This window comes from Bos taurus, chromosome 7 (genome assembly GCF_002263795.3).
Source record: "Bos taurus isolate L1 Dominette 01449 registration number 42190680 breed Hereford chromosome 7, ARS-UCD2.0, whole genome shotgun sequence".
Lineage (NCBI taxonomy): Eukaryota > Metazoa > Chordata > Mammalia > Artiodactyla > Bovidae > Bos > Bos taurus.
Genome location: NC_037334.1, coordinates 103,341,025 through 103,362,022, shown reverse-complemented (window position 1 = coordinate 103,362,022; position 20,998 = coordinate 103,341,025). Strand labels below are relative to the sequence as shown.

General features: G+C 37.1%; 1 long non-coding RNA gene across 1 annotated transcript in view; it reads right to left on the bottom strand.

The window, feature by feature from the left end:
- Positions 1 to 19,246, bottom strand: part of LOC132345805 (uncharacterized) — a 39,112-nt gene extending 19,866 nt beyond the window's left edge. The window contains exon 1 of the long non-coding RNA XR_009495371.1: positions 18,204 to 19,246. This is a non-coding gene — a long non-coding RNA (uncharacterized lncRNA). The remainder of the gene's footprint in view (positions 1 to 18,203) is intronic.
- Positions 19,247 to 20,998: the final 1,752 nt, after the last annotated feature.

Genomic DNA, 20,998 nt, shown 5'->3' with positions numbered 1-20,998 from the left:
ATCCACTTGCATATCATCAATTTGGAATATAAATAAGCTTTTGTCCTCTCTCGTGAAAGTCTGTCATAGTAATTCAAATGCCACAGGAAAACACTTTAACTCTTATCACACAGTGATGGTCTTCAATGCACTGCTGTTAAAAATATTTACCTGCTGTAATATATTTTTACTCTCTGGAATAAATGATTTGGTGGTGGGAGGAGCAAAAACTACTTGAATAAAAACAAATCACGAACTGTTGAACTACAACCATAATTTTAAAACAAAGATCTTAAATTGAAAATATCCTTTTGATTATTATAATAACTAGAATTATATTTATGAACTTTTTCCGTTACAAACAACTCTCAATGATATACATTATCTTCTTTCTCCTTATAGTTCAGTAGTATTACTTCCAGACTCTGATGAAAAAGCCCAACAAGCAGTGAAAAGAAAGGAGCTTTAAGGCAACCTATTGCAATGCTAAAGACAAAGCATTGGCTGGGATGGTATTTGTTTGGACAGTCATAACTATGATATTAAAAGAGACAGGCCATGCCTGACCTGCTGTTGATATAACCATAGGCTGGCAACACATTCCTCAAGAGCCTCACAAACTTCCATCACTCAAGATTCGTGGTGAACAGATGTTTTCCATCACAGTGATAGTATTTTTACACTGCTTTCATTAAACTGTCATTTCTTAAACTGCTTCAATTTCAGGTCCCTTTTATCACTTTGTTAGTTTTAATGCATCCCTCTGTACCTCGGATGACAGGGAGGTAGCCCTGACTTTAATTGTGTGTATACTTGCCAAAGATTGGGCCCTACACGCTCACAGTAGCCCTCTCTGGAATTGGACCTAATTGCCAAGTGAAAGCAATATTGGAACAAGCAGAAGCATAAAGATCACTAGTTATTCATGGAGTAGAGACTGAGAAGTATTATGTATGTATTAAAATGCTTTGAAGTGAAACATTTACGCAATTCACTTTGAAAGAATCAATAACTTTGATGTATTAGTGCAGTTGAAAATATTGTTCATTTAACATAAAATGGATATAAGACAGAAATAAAATGGATGTTGAGAACCCTACAGTTATCTGGCTAACTCAAAAAACACCCTCGGCACAGCTGAACTAAATGACCCTTTCTAAACATTTCTCCTTGAGGAAAAGGTTAAAGGTGTAAATTTAATACCGTCTTTATACCAAATAGCAATATTTACTTTATTTCTTCATTTCGATGTTTCTTTTTATTTATTTTGTGTTTGCATGTCTTGTGAGGCACAACCATCGGGACCTTAGATCAAAAACAAGCTTAAAAGGGGAATCAACTCCTAAACTATAATTGTTAGAAAATGGAAGCTGTGTCACCCATTACATACAAGGGCTTACTGATCAGAAAGCCTGTAACATATCAGTCCCTTCTAATTTTGCCCTGGTTTTCCCCCACACCCCTGTGAGAAAATATTAGGAATAAAAATATGGAGAAGGCTTTTTTACAAAAATGAAAAATCCCCTGAATTTGTGATCTGGACATTATGTACTTTAGAGAATCACAAAAGATCAAATTAAGAAAAGTCAATGTTTAAATGTTTAAAGTTCTGCCTTTGGAATTCCTGAAATTAATATAAAGATACTAAATTATACTCTTGACTACGGTGAAGAGTCATTATCCAGGAATTTTTTCCACTGATCTTCTACTTTTCCTTGCAAATCACACTTTTGGGTTATTAACACAATAATGAATTGTGTTGTTATTGTGGTCTCTGATCTTTCAGTAATAAATTTGTATTCCATTAAAAGCAACAGACAGTAAATCAGAGATCAGTTGGATATTGTCACAATATGAATCAGCTCTTTGAGGGAAATTCATTCCTAGGTTATGTTCTGGTTGTGTTGACTGCTTGTTTCTGAAAACAAACAAAATTTTGTGATGCTTGTGTATTGAGTATTTGTTAAGTAGGCACTAAACAAATAATCAAGAAATTATCTCTACAAAAAAAGAAGATGCACTGTTTCCCATACATACCAATGTACACCTCACAATACGAAATTTAATTAGTCAAACTCAATAATTCACAAAGCTGGTAAAAGAATGGTCATGAACAATCACCACCTAAGAAAAGGGATATGATATACAGATATATTTCATTAATGAAACTAATTTAGAATTGTAATTAAATAGATTACTTACTAGCCTACACTATAATTTCATTACACTAAATGATACTGCTTTATCACAGAACATCTATGAAAGAACCCTCCAAATTATGGCATATATTGCACAGTTTCATACATTTAAAATAGATCTATAAGTTTTAGAAAATTGATCCTTCTTTTAAGTAGGCTCAAGAAATTTAAATGCAGGACAATTAGTACATCTAAAACAGTTTCTCACAAAGATAATTATTAAAATTGCTCAAAATTGTTTAAGACTATTCTACCAGTAAGTACATGAAGATGTTAAAAAGTATTATCCTGTGTACTCTCTAAACTTAAGACTAGTTCATGTGTGTGCATTTGAACATATATAAGACTAGAAAAGCTGATTTCTGATTTGTATATTTCCTTCATTCACAAACATTTACTGAGTCTCTACTGTGTGTCCAGTCTCACATTAAATTTAACCTCACCTTTAATTTTAAAGGTGATTTAATAAGTAATTAGAAGACAGACATAATGCATATCCTCACAGATTTTACTATTTATTTAGGATTTTACATTTGTGAAGCTCTCCAAGATTGTGTGAAAATTTTCGATCATGTAATTATTTTCCCTATATTAACTTTAACATTTTTCATTTTTCGTAATTTTAAAATTTTTATTTTATGCAATTTGCATATATACTTTATATAGTTTGGGCTCATTTACAATACAAATGATGATATAACTTCATATATTATACCATCATTTGTATTATAAATGAACCTAATAAAACAGACTATCAAAAAGTTTCTGCAAAAACTGAATCATTTTGATTTAACATTAATTTAAAGCATAAATATATGTGCTATGTAATGTTTCCTAGATACAAATCAATTTCATTTGGTATTGGTCATTAAGATATAAGGACCATTTTCTTTAGACAATATTATTTAGACGTTTTATATTTGATTTAAATAGAGAAGGATATTGTACATGTAACCCAGTATTAAATGTATTATTCATATAATAAAAATCTATTTCAATGATCTGTTATTTTTTCTTAGATATATAGCCACTTATGGATATGAAGGCAGATATATCACTAATATGTAATGACCTCTACTATATTTTAACCATAATAAACATTACAAGAGAAAAAGATAATGAGGTAGAAATGAAAACTAATGGTGGTTAATGAGTTCTCACAAAAATAAAATAGTAATCATATTTAAATACCATTTTAAAATAGTTTATAAAAACAATGGTAAATTTAATTTTTCCTTCTTTATTTACTTCTACTTCAAATCAAAATTTAAAGTCCATAAGATAACGTAAATTTAAAAAGTGAGGACAATAGTGTCCAACAATTAGTTAATTCTTACTCAAGTGTTCTTTTATTTATTTTCATGTCCATTTTGGGGGGGAGGGGGCTAATTACAATTTCACTTTTAAAGATATAATAAATAGTCTTAGATAAATGAAAAGTTCTATCATTGAGTGCCCTTCCACTTCAAATGAATTATAAGAATTTTTTTTTCTTGATAGAAGAAATGAAATATATTGATGGATAAATGTCAATTTCCTTCACATCAAAGAATATACATATTTTATTTTTCTTATTCAATCTATTTAATATTTTGATATTGATCTATATAAGTTGTATATAAGTAAGGCTTCCCTGGTGGCTCAGATGGTAAAGAATCTGCCTGCAATGTAGGAGAGCTGGGTTCAATTCCTGGGTCCGTAAGATCTCCTGGAGAAGAGAATGGCAGCCCACTCCAGTATTCTTGCCTGGAGAATCCCATGGATAAAGGAGCCCGGCAGGCTACAGTCCATGGGGTCGCAAAGAGTCAAACTGGACTGAGCGTCCAAGCACATGTACACACAAATTGTATATAAGTAATTTATCAAAATGAAATTTAATCCCATTCTTTCAGTTACAATAACACAGAAACTAAATATTAGTTTTAATAATTTTCTTAAAAAAACCTGTCACTGAATGGTTTTATTTACCTGTGTGCTAAAGAATCCACCTGCAATGTGGGAGACCTGGGTTTGACCCCTGGGTTGAGAAGATTCCCTGGAGAAGGGAATGGCTACCCACTCCAGTATTCTGGCCTGGAGAATCCCATGGACTGTATGGTCCATGGGGTCACAAAGACTCAGACACGACTGAGCAACTTTCACTTTCACTTTTTTTTCAAGTCACTTCAGTCGTGTCAGACTCTTTGTGACCCCATGTACTGTAATCTGCAAGGTTCTTCGGTCCATGGAATTCTCCAGGCAAGAATACTGGAGTGGGTTGCCATGCCCTTTCACAGAGGATCTTCCCGACCCGGGGATAGAACTCATGTCTCTTACGTCTCCTGCATTGGCAGTTGAGTTCTTCTAATCTTAAACTATTATATTCTGTGTGTCTGATAGATACAGAATTTTTACTTATTTAAAAAAAATAACTCTAAAAAATGTAACATAATCATTTTTTCACTTTTTACACAATATTATTTTGTTATTTGTTGTTAATTATATTTAATCATATATTTCTTCCTTAGAAGAAGAAATATCTCAAGAATATCTTCAATAATTTTATATGAAGAGAGAATTTGACTCTTTTAAAAATATAAAATATTAGGCTATGTTAAAATTTACTGCATTTTCAGTTCTTTTTGGAACTTGTCCTGTTCTAAAAGTTTAACTCACTGTTAATAAGCTTTTTGGAAAACATTTGGAAATAATGCATGTCAGAAAACATTATCTATTACTTGTTACATTATTAAATTTCCACTTATCTCCAGCATTCAAAACTAGCCAAGGGATTGAACATTTCTGTCATTTTTTTACCTTCATTTTCAAATGATTATATAAGTAATTCTTCTCCTCTTAAAAACTACAGATTTAGCTGCCTGTGTTATCATCTCATATCACAGTCCATATAAAGTTTATTTAGAACTTTTTATGAAATATGATAAATTTATTTTATTGCCAACATTAAATTTTATGGTTATGTGCTTTGTATGTGATGAGAAATGGAAGCTTTGTATATACTGAAATAAATAAAATATATTTAAAGTTCTTCATCCAGCCTTCATGAATAAGCCATACTCTTTGCATTTTATGGATGCTTGCTGCTGCTGCTGCTGTTAAGTCACTTCAGTCGTGTCCGACTCTGTGCGACCCCATAGACGGCAGCCCACCAGGCTTCAGCATCCCTGGGATTCTCCAGGCAAGAACACTGGAGTGGGTTGCCATTTCCTTCTCCAATGCAGGAAAGTGAAAAGTGAAAGTGAAGTCGCTCAGTCATGTCCGACTCTTAGCGACCCCATGAACTGCAGCCCACCAGGCTCCTCTGTCCATGGGATTTTCCAGGCAAGAGTACTGGAGTGGGGTGCCATTGCCTTCTCCGTTATGGATGCTTGCAGAGCAAATAAAAGTTATGTCACATACTAACAAAGTCTTCATTAATGAGAACATTGTTCTGCAACATGGAAAACACCTACTTCAGAAACAAACCCTAAAGACTAAAACTAACAACACTTGGTGAAAATATATCTATAGAATAAGTTTATTTTTTTTCTATTTAAAAATAGTACTTCATATGATAATTTCCTCAGAAATACTATATGCTAGAAAGATCCTGATCCCAAATTCTAGGCTAAGCTGAATTACCCACTCCCTGTATGTTTCAAATTATGTTTCTTACCCCTCACTGCCTGACAGGTCATTTAAAAAAAAATATGCCAATATCTTCGATAGAAGTGAAGAAAAAAATTTATCATACAGAATATGTACAGTTTCAATAAAGTTCTAAATAGAAGAGAATAAAATTTCTGAAAGTAGATCACCAACCTATTATAACTAGGAAAAAAAGATATTTGTAAAACTGGGTTCCACTAAGTGAAACGAAAAGAGAGTTAAGTCAGAAGTAAGGCAGACATGGGCTTTCTCGTGGTGTCTCTGGAAAAGAATCCACCTGCCAATCCAGGGGACACAGGTTCAACCCCTGGGAGGGGAAGATCGCCTAGAGAAGGAAACGGCAACCCACTCCAGTATTCTTGCCTGGAAAATCCCGTGGAAAGAGGAGACTGGTGGGCTATGGTCCACACTGTCTCAAAAGAGTTGGTCATGACTGAGCGACTGAACAACAGTGACAAGGCAGACAAAGACCTGATTCCCAACACTGTAACCTCCTAGCCTGATTAGCAAGTTACTCGATTTTAGCCTCATCGTGGAACAGTGAATTCCACGTTGCCTGATGGTTGTATTTAAAATGTACCTAGCATATATTAGACTTTCAATAAATGTTAAGCTCATCAGTATGACATTGGCACATGAATTCAGCAGATATCATATAAAAAGCAAGACTTTACCAAAGAACGTCTGTAGGCTACAAGTCTTTGTCTCTATACACCACCTACTTTTGAATTTGTCTGAACAAATATAGCAAACTACAGGGGACATAATGACAAATATACATAAATCAAGAATTACCATTTTGCCATTTGTGAGTGCCATTTTGTGATTTTTCCCTCATGTTTTCTAAATAAAATAATTACAAATTTTAAAATAACTTTATTCTATTTCCTACAACTCTTCTTTTCTCAGTGACATGGACATCATAATGTTATATCATTTAATATATGGTTTTATATATTCAGTACATATAAGCATCAGATAACGTATGCCTGTTTTGTTGCACACAGATGCTATTAATAATTGTCCCTATTTTTCTGTTCATTTATTTTGCTATATTATAGTATTTCATTTTGATACAAACTAGTATTAACTGAACCTTTCCAGGTTTCCTAGTAAAGTGAAAGTCACTCAGTTGTGTCCCATTCTTTGCAACCCCATGGACTGTATAGTCCATGGAATTCTCCAGGCCAGAATACTGGAGTGGGTAGTCTATCCCTTCTCCAGTGGATCTTCCTGACCCAAGAATTGAACTGGGGTCTCCTGTATTGCAGGTGGCTTCTTTATCAGCTGAGCAACCAGGGAAGCCAGGTTTCCTAGTAAACTAAGTGTCAATTACTGTGTTAAATATTTCATGTATATTAATTCATTCTATCCTCCTACCTTGTAGAGACTTTTTATAATCCTCTACATTGTAGAAACTTTGTTTTTATATTTTAAGTTACAATTCATTGTATTATAAATATTGTATACACAGTGTGGATCACAATAAACTGTGGAAAATTCTAGAAGAGATGGGAATACCAGACCACCTGATCTGCCTCTTGAGAAATGTGTATGCAGGTCAGGAAGCAACAGTTAGAATTGGACAATGAACAACAGACTGGTTCCAAACAGGAAAAGGAGTATGTCAAGGCTGTATATTGTCACCCTGCTTATTTAACTTATATGCAAAGTACATCATGAGAAAGGCTGGGCTGGAAGAAGCACAAGCTGGAATCAAGATTGCTGGGAGAAATATTAATAACCTCAGATATGCAGATGACACCACCCTTATGGCAGAAAGTGAAGAGGATTTAAAGAGCCTCTTGATGAAAGTGAAAGTGGAGAGTGAAAAAGTGGGCTTAAAGCTGAACTTTCAGAAAACGAAGATCATGGCATCTGGTCCCATCACTTTATGGGAAATAGATGGGGAAACAGTGTCAGACTTTATTTTTCTGGGCTCCAAAATCACTGCAGATGGTGATTGCAGCCATGAAATTCAAAGACGCTTACTCCTTGGAAGAAAAGTTATGACCGACCTAGATAGCATATTCAAAAGCAGAGACATTACTTTGCCAACAAAGGTCCGTCTAGTCAAGGCTATGGTTTTTCCTCTGGTCATGTATGGATGCGAAAGTTGGACTGTAAAGAAAGCTGAACGCCGAAGAATTGATGCTTTTGAACTGTGGTGTTGGAGACTCTTGAGAGTCCCCTGGACTGCAAGGAGATCCAACCAGTCCATTCGGAAGGAGATCCGCCCTGGGTGTTCTCTGGAAGGAATGATGCTAAAGCTGAAACTCCAGTACTTTGGCCACCTCATGCAAAGAGTTGACTCACTGGAAAAGACTCTGATGCTGGGAGGGATTGGGGGCAGGAGGAGAAGGGGATGACAGAGGATGAGATGGCCTGATGGCATCACCGATTCGATGGACGTGAGTTTGAGTGAACTCTGGGAGTTGGTGATGGACAGGGAGGCCTGGCGTGCTGCGATTCATGGGGTCGCAAAGAGTCAGACACGACTGAGCGACTGGACTGGACTGAACTGAACTGACACATTTTATTATATTATTATTTTATAGACAGTCTAAAAGGAGCACAGAGAAGTTAAGTAACTTGTACAATGTACTACCTACTACATAGGTAGTTATTTATACGTGGTAGATCTGGCATTTGAAATCAGGATGTGTGCATCCAGAGTCCATATATAAACCACATTTCCCTGTGCTCAAGGTCAAAGAATAGACCATGTGTTTGTATTTATTTTCCTGCTGATGGACAAATCAGTTATGCCATTTTTTTTTTAACCTTCACAAACAGTGTTGCAGTAAGTGTCTTTGAATATGTCTCCTGATTTCCACAAGAGATTTTTCAAGACAAAAGCTCAGGTGGGTTATTTGGAAGTCTCGGTGTACATATATATCCAATCCACATATGGGGCATTAAAAAGATCAAAAGGCTATAACTGACAATATTTCCTTCTAGTTAAAGACCTCTGGTTTGGGGGTTTTGCTTGATGTGTCTGGTATTTTTTGCTCATTTTGTGTTAAGGCATACTTCAACATCAGGAGAAAATCTATGCCTATTTGAGGGACTTCTGATATCCTAATAAGGAATTGCTGGGTAAAATATTGGGGGTTCAGTTAAATTAGGATTTCTGATAAGCAATGAGTATTTTAGTATATTGCATGGGACATACTGTACTTTGAATTGTTTTTCATCTGAAATACAAATTTAACTCGGTGTTCTTATTTTTATTTGCTAAGACAACACTGCAAATAAGCCATCCACTGGATGGCTAATAAAAGAATTCCGCCTACTTAGTGGTAGGCTCGGAGCGGAGGTTATTGATCCAGCATCATATAATCTAGCTGTACAATAAATGGGACCACAGTCTGTCTTTCAGAACTCATTATGCTTCACTCAAGTGCAAGTAGACAGAAGATGTATATACATATATTGCCCAACTTTTTCCTTATAAAAAGCGCCATCTGAAACCTTCCCACAGTTGTTGTGTATTAGGTGCTGCAATGCCTCCCTCAACTCAGAAGAATCTCTGCCTCATTTCTTATTGTACAGTGACACATTAATGCCTTTACATTGTATTCCTGAAAATATAACTAGACGGATCATGATCATATGCCAGCCTTGTCTCTCTTGCCTCTTCAACCCTGTGCCCACATTCGCTTCGTCTCTGTTCTGTGCTGTAAAAATGTACTCCGGCACTTTAAACTGGGTGGCACAACACAAAAGCTGCTGTCAGTAAGCTAAATTGACATTACATTAAATACTGAGGAATTTGCAAGTGGGAGAACACCCAAGGTGATCCACCCAATACCTCATTTTATAGTAATGATAAAAAAAAGAAGTGGAATTTAATCCAAATTGAATCATCCCCCCTTGAAAATGAGACTTTCCGAATAGCAGGAACAAAAGGACAGCCAGTAGGTCTTAGGTATTGCAGCTGCCAAAGATGAAATTCTGCTCCAGGGCATATTCATTTCACTAGTTAAGTGCTTGCTACTTGAACTAATAGCAATTTCTTAGGTGAAAAGAATTTTGATCCTTTTCTTCTTTTTCCATTATGGAGCTTTGGCATTTCATCAATTGGCATACCCTACCACACTGTGCTGAAATGTTTTGAGGGTTTTGCAGACAATATGGAGGATGCTTTTGTCTATAAAATAAACCATCAGTTCAGACTGAGATTTTTTTTTTTTTTCCAGAAAAAGTAAAGGTGATTACTTGGCATCAATCCCTCATCATAGATACTACTGAAGAAAAAAAAAAAAGGAGTGTGAAAAAACCCCAAAGGACACGAAACCCATGGGGAAATAATGATGTCTAAGTGCTGCAGAGAGCAGCCAGAAGAGGAACAGTATTTCTTCTGTGAGGACCTCAGTAATAACAACCCCTGAATGATGAGACTTATTGCAAATGGCAAGAGTGCTGTGGGAGAAGAATTAAAAATATATATATACATATACTACATTTTGAAGGATACCGTTTCACACGCCCATTCTCCTTCCCTTTATTCACAGATCATTTGAGTTCTCTTTTTCATTACTCCTTGTTCCAAAGAACAATAAATATTCACAGAGGGCCAAATATGTGCCAAGTACTAAAAGGTCTAGTAATGCAAAAGCCATAATGTCTGATCTTAGAAACATCCAAATTTGATGTAAAAATAAATACTAAGCAACTGCAAAGCAAATGTAGAAACACCAATAACGTGATACGCAGGGGATCCAAACACAAAGGAGGAAGTAACGGTAACCATAGAGTTGACCAGGAAAAGACTCACAAAGAAAGTGACCTAAGTATGAAAGTTGAAACATGGGAGAAGGGTTTTGTCAGGTTAGAGGTGGGGAAAGGAAATTCCAACTAAATGGGTCAGCCAAAGCAATAAGTAACACATAATCTGATTGTTAAAAGAATTTGCCGTTTGTAAGGCTGAAACTGGAAAAATATGCTGTGGTAAGATTCTGTGCAGCCTTACAAGGTCTTTTAGAGAAATATGCATGTTATGTGGCCGTAGAAAATAAAATGCAAAGGTGGGCATATAACAAAGGAATGCAATGTGATTCAGTGTGTATTTTTAGTGGCACTGTGAATAATGGGTAAGAGGGAAAAGTTAGAGGGAGTTACATCAATTACAAAATCATTCAGTGGTCATGTATGGATGTGAGAGTTGGACTGTGAAGAAAGCTGAGCGCCGAAGAATTGATGCTTTTGAACTGTGGTGTTGGAGAAGACTCTTGAGAGTCCCTTGGACTGCAAGGAGATCCAACCAGTCCATTCTGAAGGAGATCAGCCCTGGGATTTCTTTGGAAGGAATGATGCTAAAGCTGAAACTCCAGTACGTTGGCCACCTCGTGTGAAGAGTTGACTCATTGGAAAAGACCCTGATGCTGGGAGGGATTGGGGGCAGGAGGAGAAGGGGACGACAGAGGATGAGATGGCTGGATGGCATCACTGACTCAATGGACATGAGTCTGAGTGAACTCCAGGAGTTGGTGATGGACAGGGAGGCCTGGCGTGGTGTGATTCATGGGGTCGCAAAGAGTCAGACATAACTGAGCGACTCAACTGAACTGAGTTAAAATACATGATGATAATTCAAATAAGACAGTGACCACATAGAAAATGGAAGGTGGATTCACTTGGGAAGTAGAACGGATGGATTTGGTGACAAGTTGGGTGAGAAAGGTGATGGAGATGACTCTAAGATTTTGCTCTTGCATGAAGGAGTATATTCTGATTTTTTAGGAAGAGATTTTTGCAGATGAGGGAGAAGATGAATGTTAACTTTTGAATCTAGAAGTAAAGCTTCCAGAATCACATCTATTCTTTATTCAATACATGTTTATCACAAATTTAGATTCATATCCTTCACAGAAAAAGGAAAATGAGCTAGAATTTTATTAACTGGACATATCATACATATTTTTCTTAAAATGTTCATAATTTTAAATTTAAAGTCTAGATAGCCTGAAAGTGTGTAAATAGTTTCAGATCATAATTACTAGACCTGTGTAGCTAATTGACAGACTTTAATACACTAGCTTATTAGTTCTGAGTATAACTCAATAGAGTGGAACATTCAGGGGGCAGAATAGATTCTGTTCTTGAAAGACCTATTAAAGTTTACTAACGACTTAGAACAACATATGTTTACAGAATTTCAAATCAATTAACCAACTGTTAAAGAAATTTAAGTTTCATTATGCAAAAATGAAATCTTAATTTATCTGAACACTTATCCATGCAGTTTTAAATTCCAGTGAGAATAATAATAATTGAGACTGAAATTTTGAATATAAAATACTTTTACAAACATTATCTATTTTAAAATTATATAATCTCCAAAAGACTGTTCCATACATCTGTATTTCTCGGATTCATGTTGATGCATGACTGCTGCTGCTGCTGCTGCTAAGTCGCTTCAGTCGTGTCCGACTCTGTGTGACCCCATAGACGGCAGCCCACTGGGCTCGTCCGTCTCTGGGATTCTCCAGGCAAGAACACTGGAGTGGGGTGCCACTGCCTTCTCCAATGCATGAAAGTGAAAAGTGAAAGTGAAAATGAAGTCGCTCAGTTGTGTCCGACTCCTAGCAACCCCATGGACTGCTGCCTATCAGGCTCCTCCATCCATGGGATGTTCCAGGCAAGAGTACTGGAGTGGGGTGCTGTTGCCTTCTCCGTGATGCATGACAAAACCAATATAATATTGTAAAGTAATTAGCCTCCAATTAAAATAAATACATTTTAAAAATAAATAAATAAAATTATATAATCTCACATGAACTGGCACTATTCTCGTATAACCTGTTTTGTAGACTAAAAAAAGTGAAAATTAAAACTGTTACTGTTTCAGAAGGATGACTCAGTTTTATCAAAAGTCATACTTCTTTTGGTAATGAAGTTAAGACACACCAAATCTTTTCACTCTACACCACAAAATTAGTCTGTAATAGCAAGCTAAGACAACTCAGAACAAAAATATTTGTTGGATTTCCTTCAAAAAAGGAATCTGATAAGACTGTGTAAAAACAGTAAGACTAAAGAAGACATTCCCAGCAGAAAGAAACAGAATAAGAGCAAGAAATGACCACGGAACAGGAAATATGGTTTGATTTATGACATACATTTCCATTAATAAGATACTAATATGGTCTGTGGTCATACTACAGAAAAAAATTAGTAACAGGTTATGATGTAACTAAATAGGAGGGGTCAGAGTTCTGTTTTTGTTAATGTTTATGAAGATACATGTTTTCGAACAAAATCTTATATGAAACCCTGAAAAATAAGATATATTAGAGACATCTCAGTGGAAGCTGGAGCAAGGGGGTACAGTTTCATCTGCTTAATTTATATGCTTAATATGATACATGTGACAACAATAACATAGAATTCTTATGTTACAAAAATCCCTACAAAGTGAAAATGCTCTATTCAAGTAAAAATACAAAATATTTGCATCAAATATTTGTAGCCAATACAGATACTTATTTAAAATATAAACAAATGTGAATGTATATAAGAAATAGAGCAACTACCAAAAACATAAATGAATAAAGTTATGGGAAGTTTTATACAAAACATACATTCATGAAAAAACACTCAATATAATTAATGAGATTCAAATTAGAGACATGCTGTAATAAGATTTGCCCTATCTCATTAACAACTACTAAAAAGTTATAATGCCCAATAAGGGCATGAAGAAATAAGCACTGGCATACACCCCAGGAGGAAGAATAAGTCTCTGGCTTGACAGGTAACTGGGCAATTAATTACATTTCAAAGGCATCTGACTCTTGACTTAGTAATTCTTTATTTTATTTTTTTTAAATATAAATTTATTTATTTTAATTGGAGGTTAATTACTATCACTATATATACTTTTACTGATGCAAAGAACCATGTACAAGTTAAATCATTATATCATTGTTCTGTTGTAAAATCCTAGGAATTATTTTTGTTTAGTTATGTACATCAAAACCATGAAATGCAAGGCTGTCTTTAGAAAATTAAATTTACAAGTGATTTGCTTTGGAAAATTCTTAGTGACATACATAACTGAAACCAAAAAAAGTAACCATTGTGTCTCATATTCTTATATTTGATAATATAATTGTATAAAAAGTATAAGAAGCTACTTATTTACACTTGTATTTTTATATACTGGCCATCCAAACACACTGAACTTTTATCAACTAATAACTAGCTTTAAATAAGTAAAAGCAGAAATAATAAGGTATAGAGAGTATCAGCTGTTTTAAATTATAAAAAAAATAACTGAAATGCAGGTGAACCTACTTGAGAGCAAAACCAAACAGAATATAGATCTTTACGCAGGCCTCATGATATAGATGGGGCTTCCCTGGTAGCTCAGTGGTAGAGAATCTGCCTGCAATGCAGGAGACCTGGGTTTGATCCCTGGGTTGGGGAAGCTCCCCATGAGGAGGGCCTGGCAACCCACTCCAGTATTCCTGCCTGGAGAACCCCATGGACAGAGGAGCATAGCGGGCTACACCCATGGGATCACAGAGTCAGATAGGACTGAAGCAACTAAGCAGCAGGAGCATGATACAGCTTAGAGTCCAGAGATTTCCTCGACTAAACGTTTCCAGAGCCCAGGGCCAAGGCAGGTGGAGAGGAAGCAGGCGGCGCAAAGGCGGCAAGCAAGAACCAAGAGAGCAAAGTGAGGGGTTTGGGGGTTGGTTGTTTTTTTGGTCCCAAACAGTGTTTATTTAAGATATAACTGAACATGGAAAAAGTCCAGGATCAGCATATAGTTGAATAAATCATCTTATCAACTTGTATAAATACAGAGTTTAACTTTGGGTCCTTGACGTTTTCCCAGAAAGAAGAACTGAAATAGTTTCTGTGTCTGTAAATCGACACAGATTGTGAAGTACCCTTCACCTGCCTAGAGTGTTTATTAAGATTCTATGTAGTCCAACAATAATTTCCATTCACCAAGGACTTACTAATAACATCATACTTCAGTGAATACCTGAATATGGCCTCAGGCTATGTTGGAAAGAGGTTATGGAAATTCTTCCTCTTGTTTTCAGACTTTATCTTCCAGAAGAAAGCTAGCCAAGAAAGAAATTCATTCATTCATATTCCCTCTCTCACCGTGCATTCCATGTCCCCACCTCTCTGTCAGTTTCTCTTGCTGAACTGGGGAATCCCTATTACCTGTTCCCTGCTGCGATCACTGGTTGCTTACACCAGGGTAAGTTCCACACTTGACAGGAGGCATAAAATAACTTTGTAAATCAGGGAACTGATTCAGCTCCCAGATATTTTTCTATTCTGAAGACCATGTGGTAACACAGAAAGAAACAGCAAGACTTCCTCTTGTTGCATCTACCAACCGATATCAATCAACTGCTGTATGTGAAATCACTTTATAAATATTAAAAGCACTGACAATGTACGGTAGAATTATTTGGCTCAGTAATAATAAGAATGGCTACAATGCACTGAGTGAGCACAGTCTTATCCTTACCTCAGCTCTTTACAAACCTCTGCACTATTCTGCCCGTATCAGGTCTGGCTTTATTTCTCCATAGATATGACTTTTATCTTTCCCTCTTACAAACGTCCATCTTTTCTCCAAAAAATGCAATCTGCTCAGAGCAGCTAACTTAGAGAGATTCACTATTAAGAAGGGGTGGTTAGCAAACATCACCGATAGTAGTTGAACTCTTTTGTTTAAGGGCTAATCATTTATATTTATTTTTATAGTTTCTTTACAGTAGCTTGGTGATCTAAAATCTTGTAATGGCTTCATGTTAAGCAAAAACAAGCTTGAATGAACATCTTGGTGTTTCTGACAAATAGTTTCCACTGACATTCTTGTAAGTCAAGGGAGAGAGAAATGTAGATATACGACTTCAAATATTTGAAGAACCTCAATCTACTATACGTCCCAGAAAGCAGTCACAGGATTAATAAATGAGATCAGCTCATTATGTGGGTGCCAACAATATTAGATAATGGCTTTCATTTAATTATCATTTCCCCCCATTCTGATATGTTCAAAATTGATTAATATTATCAAAACTTAACCAAAACATGAACTATCTTGCAAAGGTGACATCAAAGCAATTGAATTTCATTTTTTTAAGGACAAAAAGATAAATACAAAAACTCCCACTTTTTTTTTTTTTAGCACCATAAGGACTTAGCAAAACAATTTTAGATTTAATTTCATGAACTTGTGCTGAGGAGTTCCCATGGATTACTAGCTGAACTAATTTCCAGCTTGAGATTGCCAAGCCAGGGTAACCCAAAGATCCCCAGCTCAAAAAAAATTGTTTATTTTATAAGACAGGAGGTTTGTCCCACAGATGGTTTTACTCCACATTGTTTATTTTGGAACCAGAAACGTCAATTTTCATAGAATATTCAAAGAAAATATCATATGAATTCAACTGATTTTGATAAGTTGACACTCCATATATTACCATGAAAAAACAAGGATAAGTTAGAAAAAGAAAAGCAAAGTTCAGCTAGAAAAAGAAAAGTCCCTACATGTCAAAAAAGAAATGAGCAGACAAAATCGCAGCACTCAAGAGAAGCTGACTTTCAGGGCCAGTAACGTTTTCAATTGAAAACTGGCACTAATGTTTGAGCTGAATGTCTCTTAGAGAACTAAAACTATGTGTTAGATATGCACATGTTACATAAAGCTTCCTTCGTGAAGCCCTTAACACTGCAATGTTTCCTGTCTTACAGAAAATCTAGAGACACAACATAAAAGATTAGTCTCTTTGGACATTTTAGCGGAAAAAAGAGCACGCACAACACAGAAGAACTTCAACCTTGTGTTCAGTGGGTAGCGTACGCTCCTACACCTTTCCTTCTCTCATCAAGCATCAAGCCTTAGAGCCATGGCCCAAGCATGTGTCCCCAAGCAGTCCATTTGTACGTGATCCATCTCAAAGTTTCCTGTCTTTGGAGAGGGCTTAAAACCTCCTGGAATTTAAAATAAATGACTTTTAAAGTCTTGTATCCTATCTCTGCATTTGTAACTCTCTTCAGGTTATAAATAAGAGAGCTCACTCAGAGTACAATTAAGTAAAAGGGTGTAGTATTTTGTAAGTATATAAGAAATCTTCATAAAACTGAAGGGCAAGAATATGACTGTCTCTTAAAAAAGAATGTATCTAGTAAGTAATAAGAAATTCAAGAAGTATTCTATCTGGCTACTCTGTATCTCTGCTCTATTTATCTTTTATGCTGTATACATTTTTTTTTATTTCCCTCAAAGCAGTTCGCATCATAAAAAAAAACATATGAAACACTATGTAGGCCAGACTTTACCAAGTTTTATATTATGTCTACCAAAAACAAGGCTGGAAATTCTGGATTCTTGGCTATACTGCCCATAATTCACTACAGCCCATAACTCATGTGGATTAAATGTAAAACTGTGGATAAAATACAAAACTGAAAACCAAAATTACTAAAAAAGCACTCTAAAAAAGTAAGACCTGTGCAGAAAAATTAAATGTTGGAGGAGTGAAGCAGAGATTTGTGTTTCATCTTGGTTTTTTCCTTCCTGTGACTTTGCCTTGAGTGGAGTTCTAGTCACAGACATCATGGAAAAAAAAAAAAAAAGGTAAGGCAGATGAAACTGATAGAAACTCCATCAGCCTGGAGACTGGGGTGATGGGGGCCCTGTGGGCTATAGGACATACACAGTCACAGAGGGGAGCTAACCCAGGAAAGCATTCCCCTGATTCAGTGTATGACCCACTCATGCCCTGCGCTTGTGCTTAGCGGCTCAGCTGGTTCCCACTCTTTGTGACCCATTGGACTGTCAGGCTCCTCTGTCCATGGGATTCTCCAGGCAAGAATACTGCAGAGGTTGCCATGCCATCCTCCAGGGGATCTTTCTGACCCAGGGATTGAACCCATGTGTACTGTATTGTAGGTGGATTATTTACCTGCTGAGCCATCACAGAAGCCAAGGTAGTAAAAGCTAAGAGTTTTAGATTCTGTTTTGAACCACTCCCACAAATTGCAGACTAACACCCGACACCAGCGTAAGAACTCATACAAATATAGTAAAGACTTAGAGAATGAAGCTTAGATTTGAACCAGTGTGGATAGTAGGTGAGGGACAACTTAGCTTAAAGTTGCTGACTGGCTTCAGTTTTCATTCCTGCGGCAAAACAAAGCTCCGAGCGATCCACAGGAATGACATTACATTGTTGATAATCCAGTCACAGCCCCACACTCCTAATTTCTCTTCAGTTCAAATCTCCAACACCTCCTCCCTCATCCTCCCAGTCACTTCAAAACCTGGCTGCATAAATCAATGAGAAAACAAAAGAGAAATTCCCACCAGCTTCCAGAACAGAATGGCTTCCATACCTTATTTGTGGCACCTCCAAAGCTCATCAACAATTCTCAGGAAATACAAGTAGAATCTGGGTCATAAAGTCTCTCTTTTTTTTTCCCTTTTCCTTTGTGCAGGGTCTAGCTTTGCTTGCTCATAGGATGCCACATGCAGAGCCTCACGCCGGGGCTTCACACCTGAGCTCCTGGCGTGAAATGGCTATGGCCAGGCCTCAGCTCCGCAGGGCGCGGCCATTTGCAGAGATGCCGCACCAGGCGCTTCAGTCTCGCGAGACGGGAGCTGACTGCAGCTGCGCCGAGAACTCCGACCCTTCCTTAGGCTGCAAACCCGCGCTTTGTCAAGCGGCCCCCACTGCGGCCTTCAGGGGACGCATGCGCTCTAGAGCAGTGGTCCCCGACTTTTCAGCACCAGGGTCCAGGTCTAAGGAAGACACATTTTCCAAGGACATGTGGGTGGGGAGTGGTTTCAGGATGATTCACACGTGCATTGCATTAACCGTGCCCATTGGCTCTATTACTGTTACCTCAGCTCCACCTCAGATCAGGCATTCAATCCCCGAGTTTGGGGACCCCCAACTTAGAGCCTGAGCACGTCTCTCTGTCCTTTGAGCAAACAACAAAGGTTTCCTTTGCTTCTGTTGGCTCTGAGGACACCAGCAGAAGGACCTTTCCTGGGGACAGAATCTGGAGGGCCAGTAACACTTGCCTCTACTAAGGCCCTACACTTCCCCCGTTATCAGGAATAAACTGCCTGTTTGTTTTTTTTTTTTTAAGTCCTTGCCTCCCTCTGGGCACTAGCTCCCATCCTTCTCAGGAAAACAATCTAGCAATTCTCTCCCCTATATCCTTTTTTTTCTTTTTTATTTATTTTTGGCTGCGCTGGTCTTCACTGCTGGGCACAGGCTTTCCCTAGTTGCCGCGAGTGGGGCTACTCTCTAGATGTGGTGTGCGGGTTTCTCATTGCGGTGGTTTCTCTTGTTTCAGATCATGGGCTCTAGAGCACACAGCCTTCAATAGTTGCAGCATCCGGGCTTACTTGTTCCACAGCATATGGAATCTTTCCGGACCAGTGATCAAACCCATGTCCCCTCCACTGGCAGATGAATTCTTACCCACTGGACCAGGAGGGAAGTACTCTCCTCTTTATTATCAGACGTTTTTCTCCGTTGTTTATTTTTTACCAGAATACAACCACACTTCCATTCCTTCAATCTTTAAAAAAAAAAAAAAAATCTGTACACTACTTTTAATTCACTTTTTTTCTTTTCTTCCATTTAGAGCTCATTTCTTTTAGTGAATTTATTAAATCTGCTGTCTAAAATTCTCTCTCATTCTTTCTTGAACCTGCTTTGATCAGACTTTTTATACCATATCTTATTCACACTGTGAAAACTGTTCTTACCAAGCTCACTGAGCACTTTCACATTCGTAATCAACCAGTAGATTATACACATGATATGAAGCATTTGACAGGGGTGATCATGTTCTTGACCTCTAAGCATTTTCTTCACTTGCTATCCAGTATAAAAGCACGTACCTGGTTTACTTCTATATCCCTAGATGCTCATCAGTCTACCTTTTAGATCCTTCTAAGGTTCTACTCAACTGCTGTCCTGGCATCTCTGCTTGATGTGTGTACTCCACTGGTGGCTTTACCTAGTTTCGTGATTGCCATGACATTGAGTATATGCTGAGGACTCCCAGATTTAATATTTCAATCTGAATCTGTCCCTCAATTGTCTCCTTGAATCCATTGTCCTAATTAGGACACAGAATTGAATGTCTACCAAACATCTCAAACTTAAAAATTACAAACTGAACGTATAGTCTTCCTTCAAAAAGACATTGTGCCCTGGTTGTCCTTATCTTCCTAATAGTCCATCATTCTAGATACACAGGAGAAAGACTTTGGAGTCTTCTTGACTTCCTTTATTGAAACCCAATATCCAGTCTGTTGGCAAAAATTATTTTCTTCCTCCATATTAGTGAATCTGATACCTTCTTGCTACCTCCACAAATAACAAGCTAGCACATGTCACTTACATCTCTTATTAATAACTTTCTATTTCATTTCTGCCCATACTAACCTCAAAAAGTGAAGTGACATGAAAGGCACTCAGTCGTGTCTGACTCATTGCGACTCTATGGACTATAAAGTCCATGGAATTCTCCAGGCCAGAATATTGGAGTGGGTAGCCTTTTCCTTCTCCAGGGGATCTTCCCAATCCAGGGATCAAACCCAGGTCTCCCACATTGCAGGCAGATTCTTTTTCTGCTGAGCCACAAAGCCCAAGTATACTGAAGTGGGTAGCCTATCCCTTTTCCAGCCGATCTTCCCAACCCAGGAATCGAACTGAAGTCTCCTGTATTGCAGGCAAACTCTTTACCAACTGAACTATCAGGGAAGCCCAATCTGGAAAAAAAAAAAACATAATTAGCTTTGTACAACATAAGTTGGATCACAATACTCCTTTGATCAGAAAACTTTAATGACTTTCTATCTCATTCATGTTAAAAGCCAAAGTCCCACTGTTGATCCACAAAGCTTTTTTTAATTTACTTTTTATTGAAGGATAATTGCTTTATAGAATTTTGCTGTTTTCTGTCAAAGCTCAACATGAATCAGCCATAGGTATACATGTATACCTCCTTTTTGAACCTGTATACCTCCTTTTTGAACCTCCCTCCCATCTTCCTCCTCATCCCACCCCTCTAGGCTGATACAGAGCCCCTGTTCGAGTTTCCTGAGCCAGACAGAAAATTCCCATTGGCTATCTATTTTACATATGGTAATGTAAGTTTCCATGTTA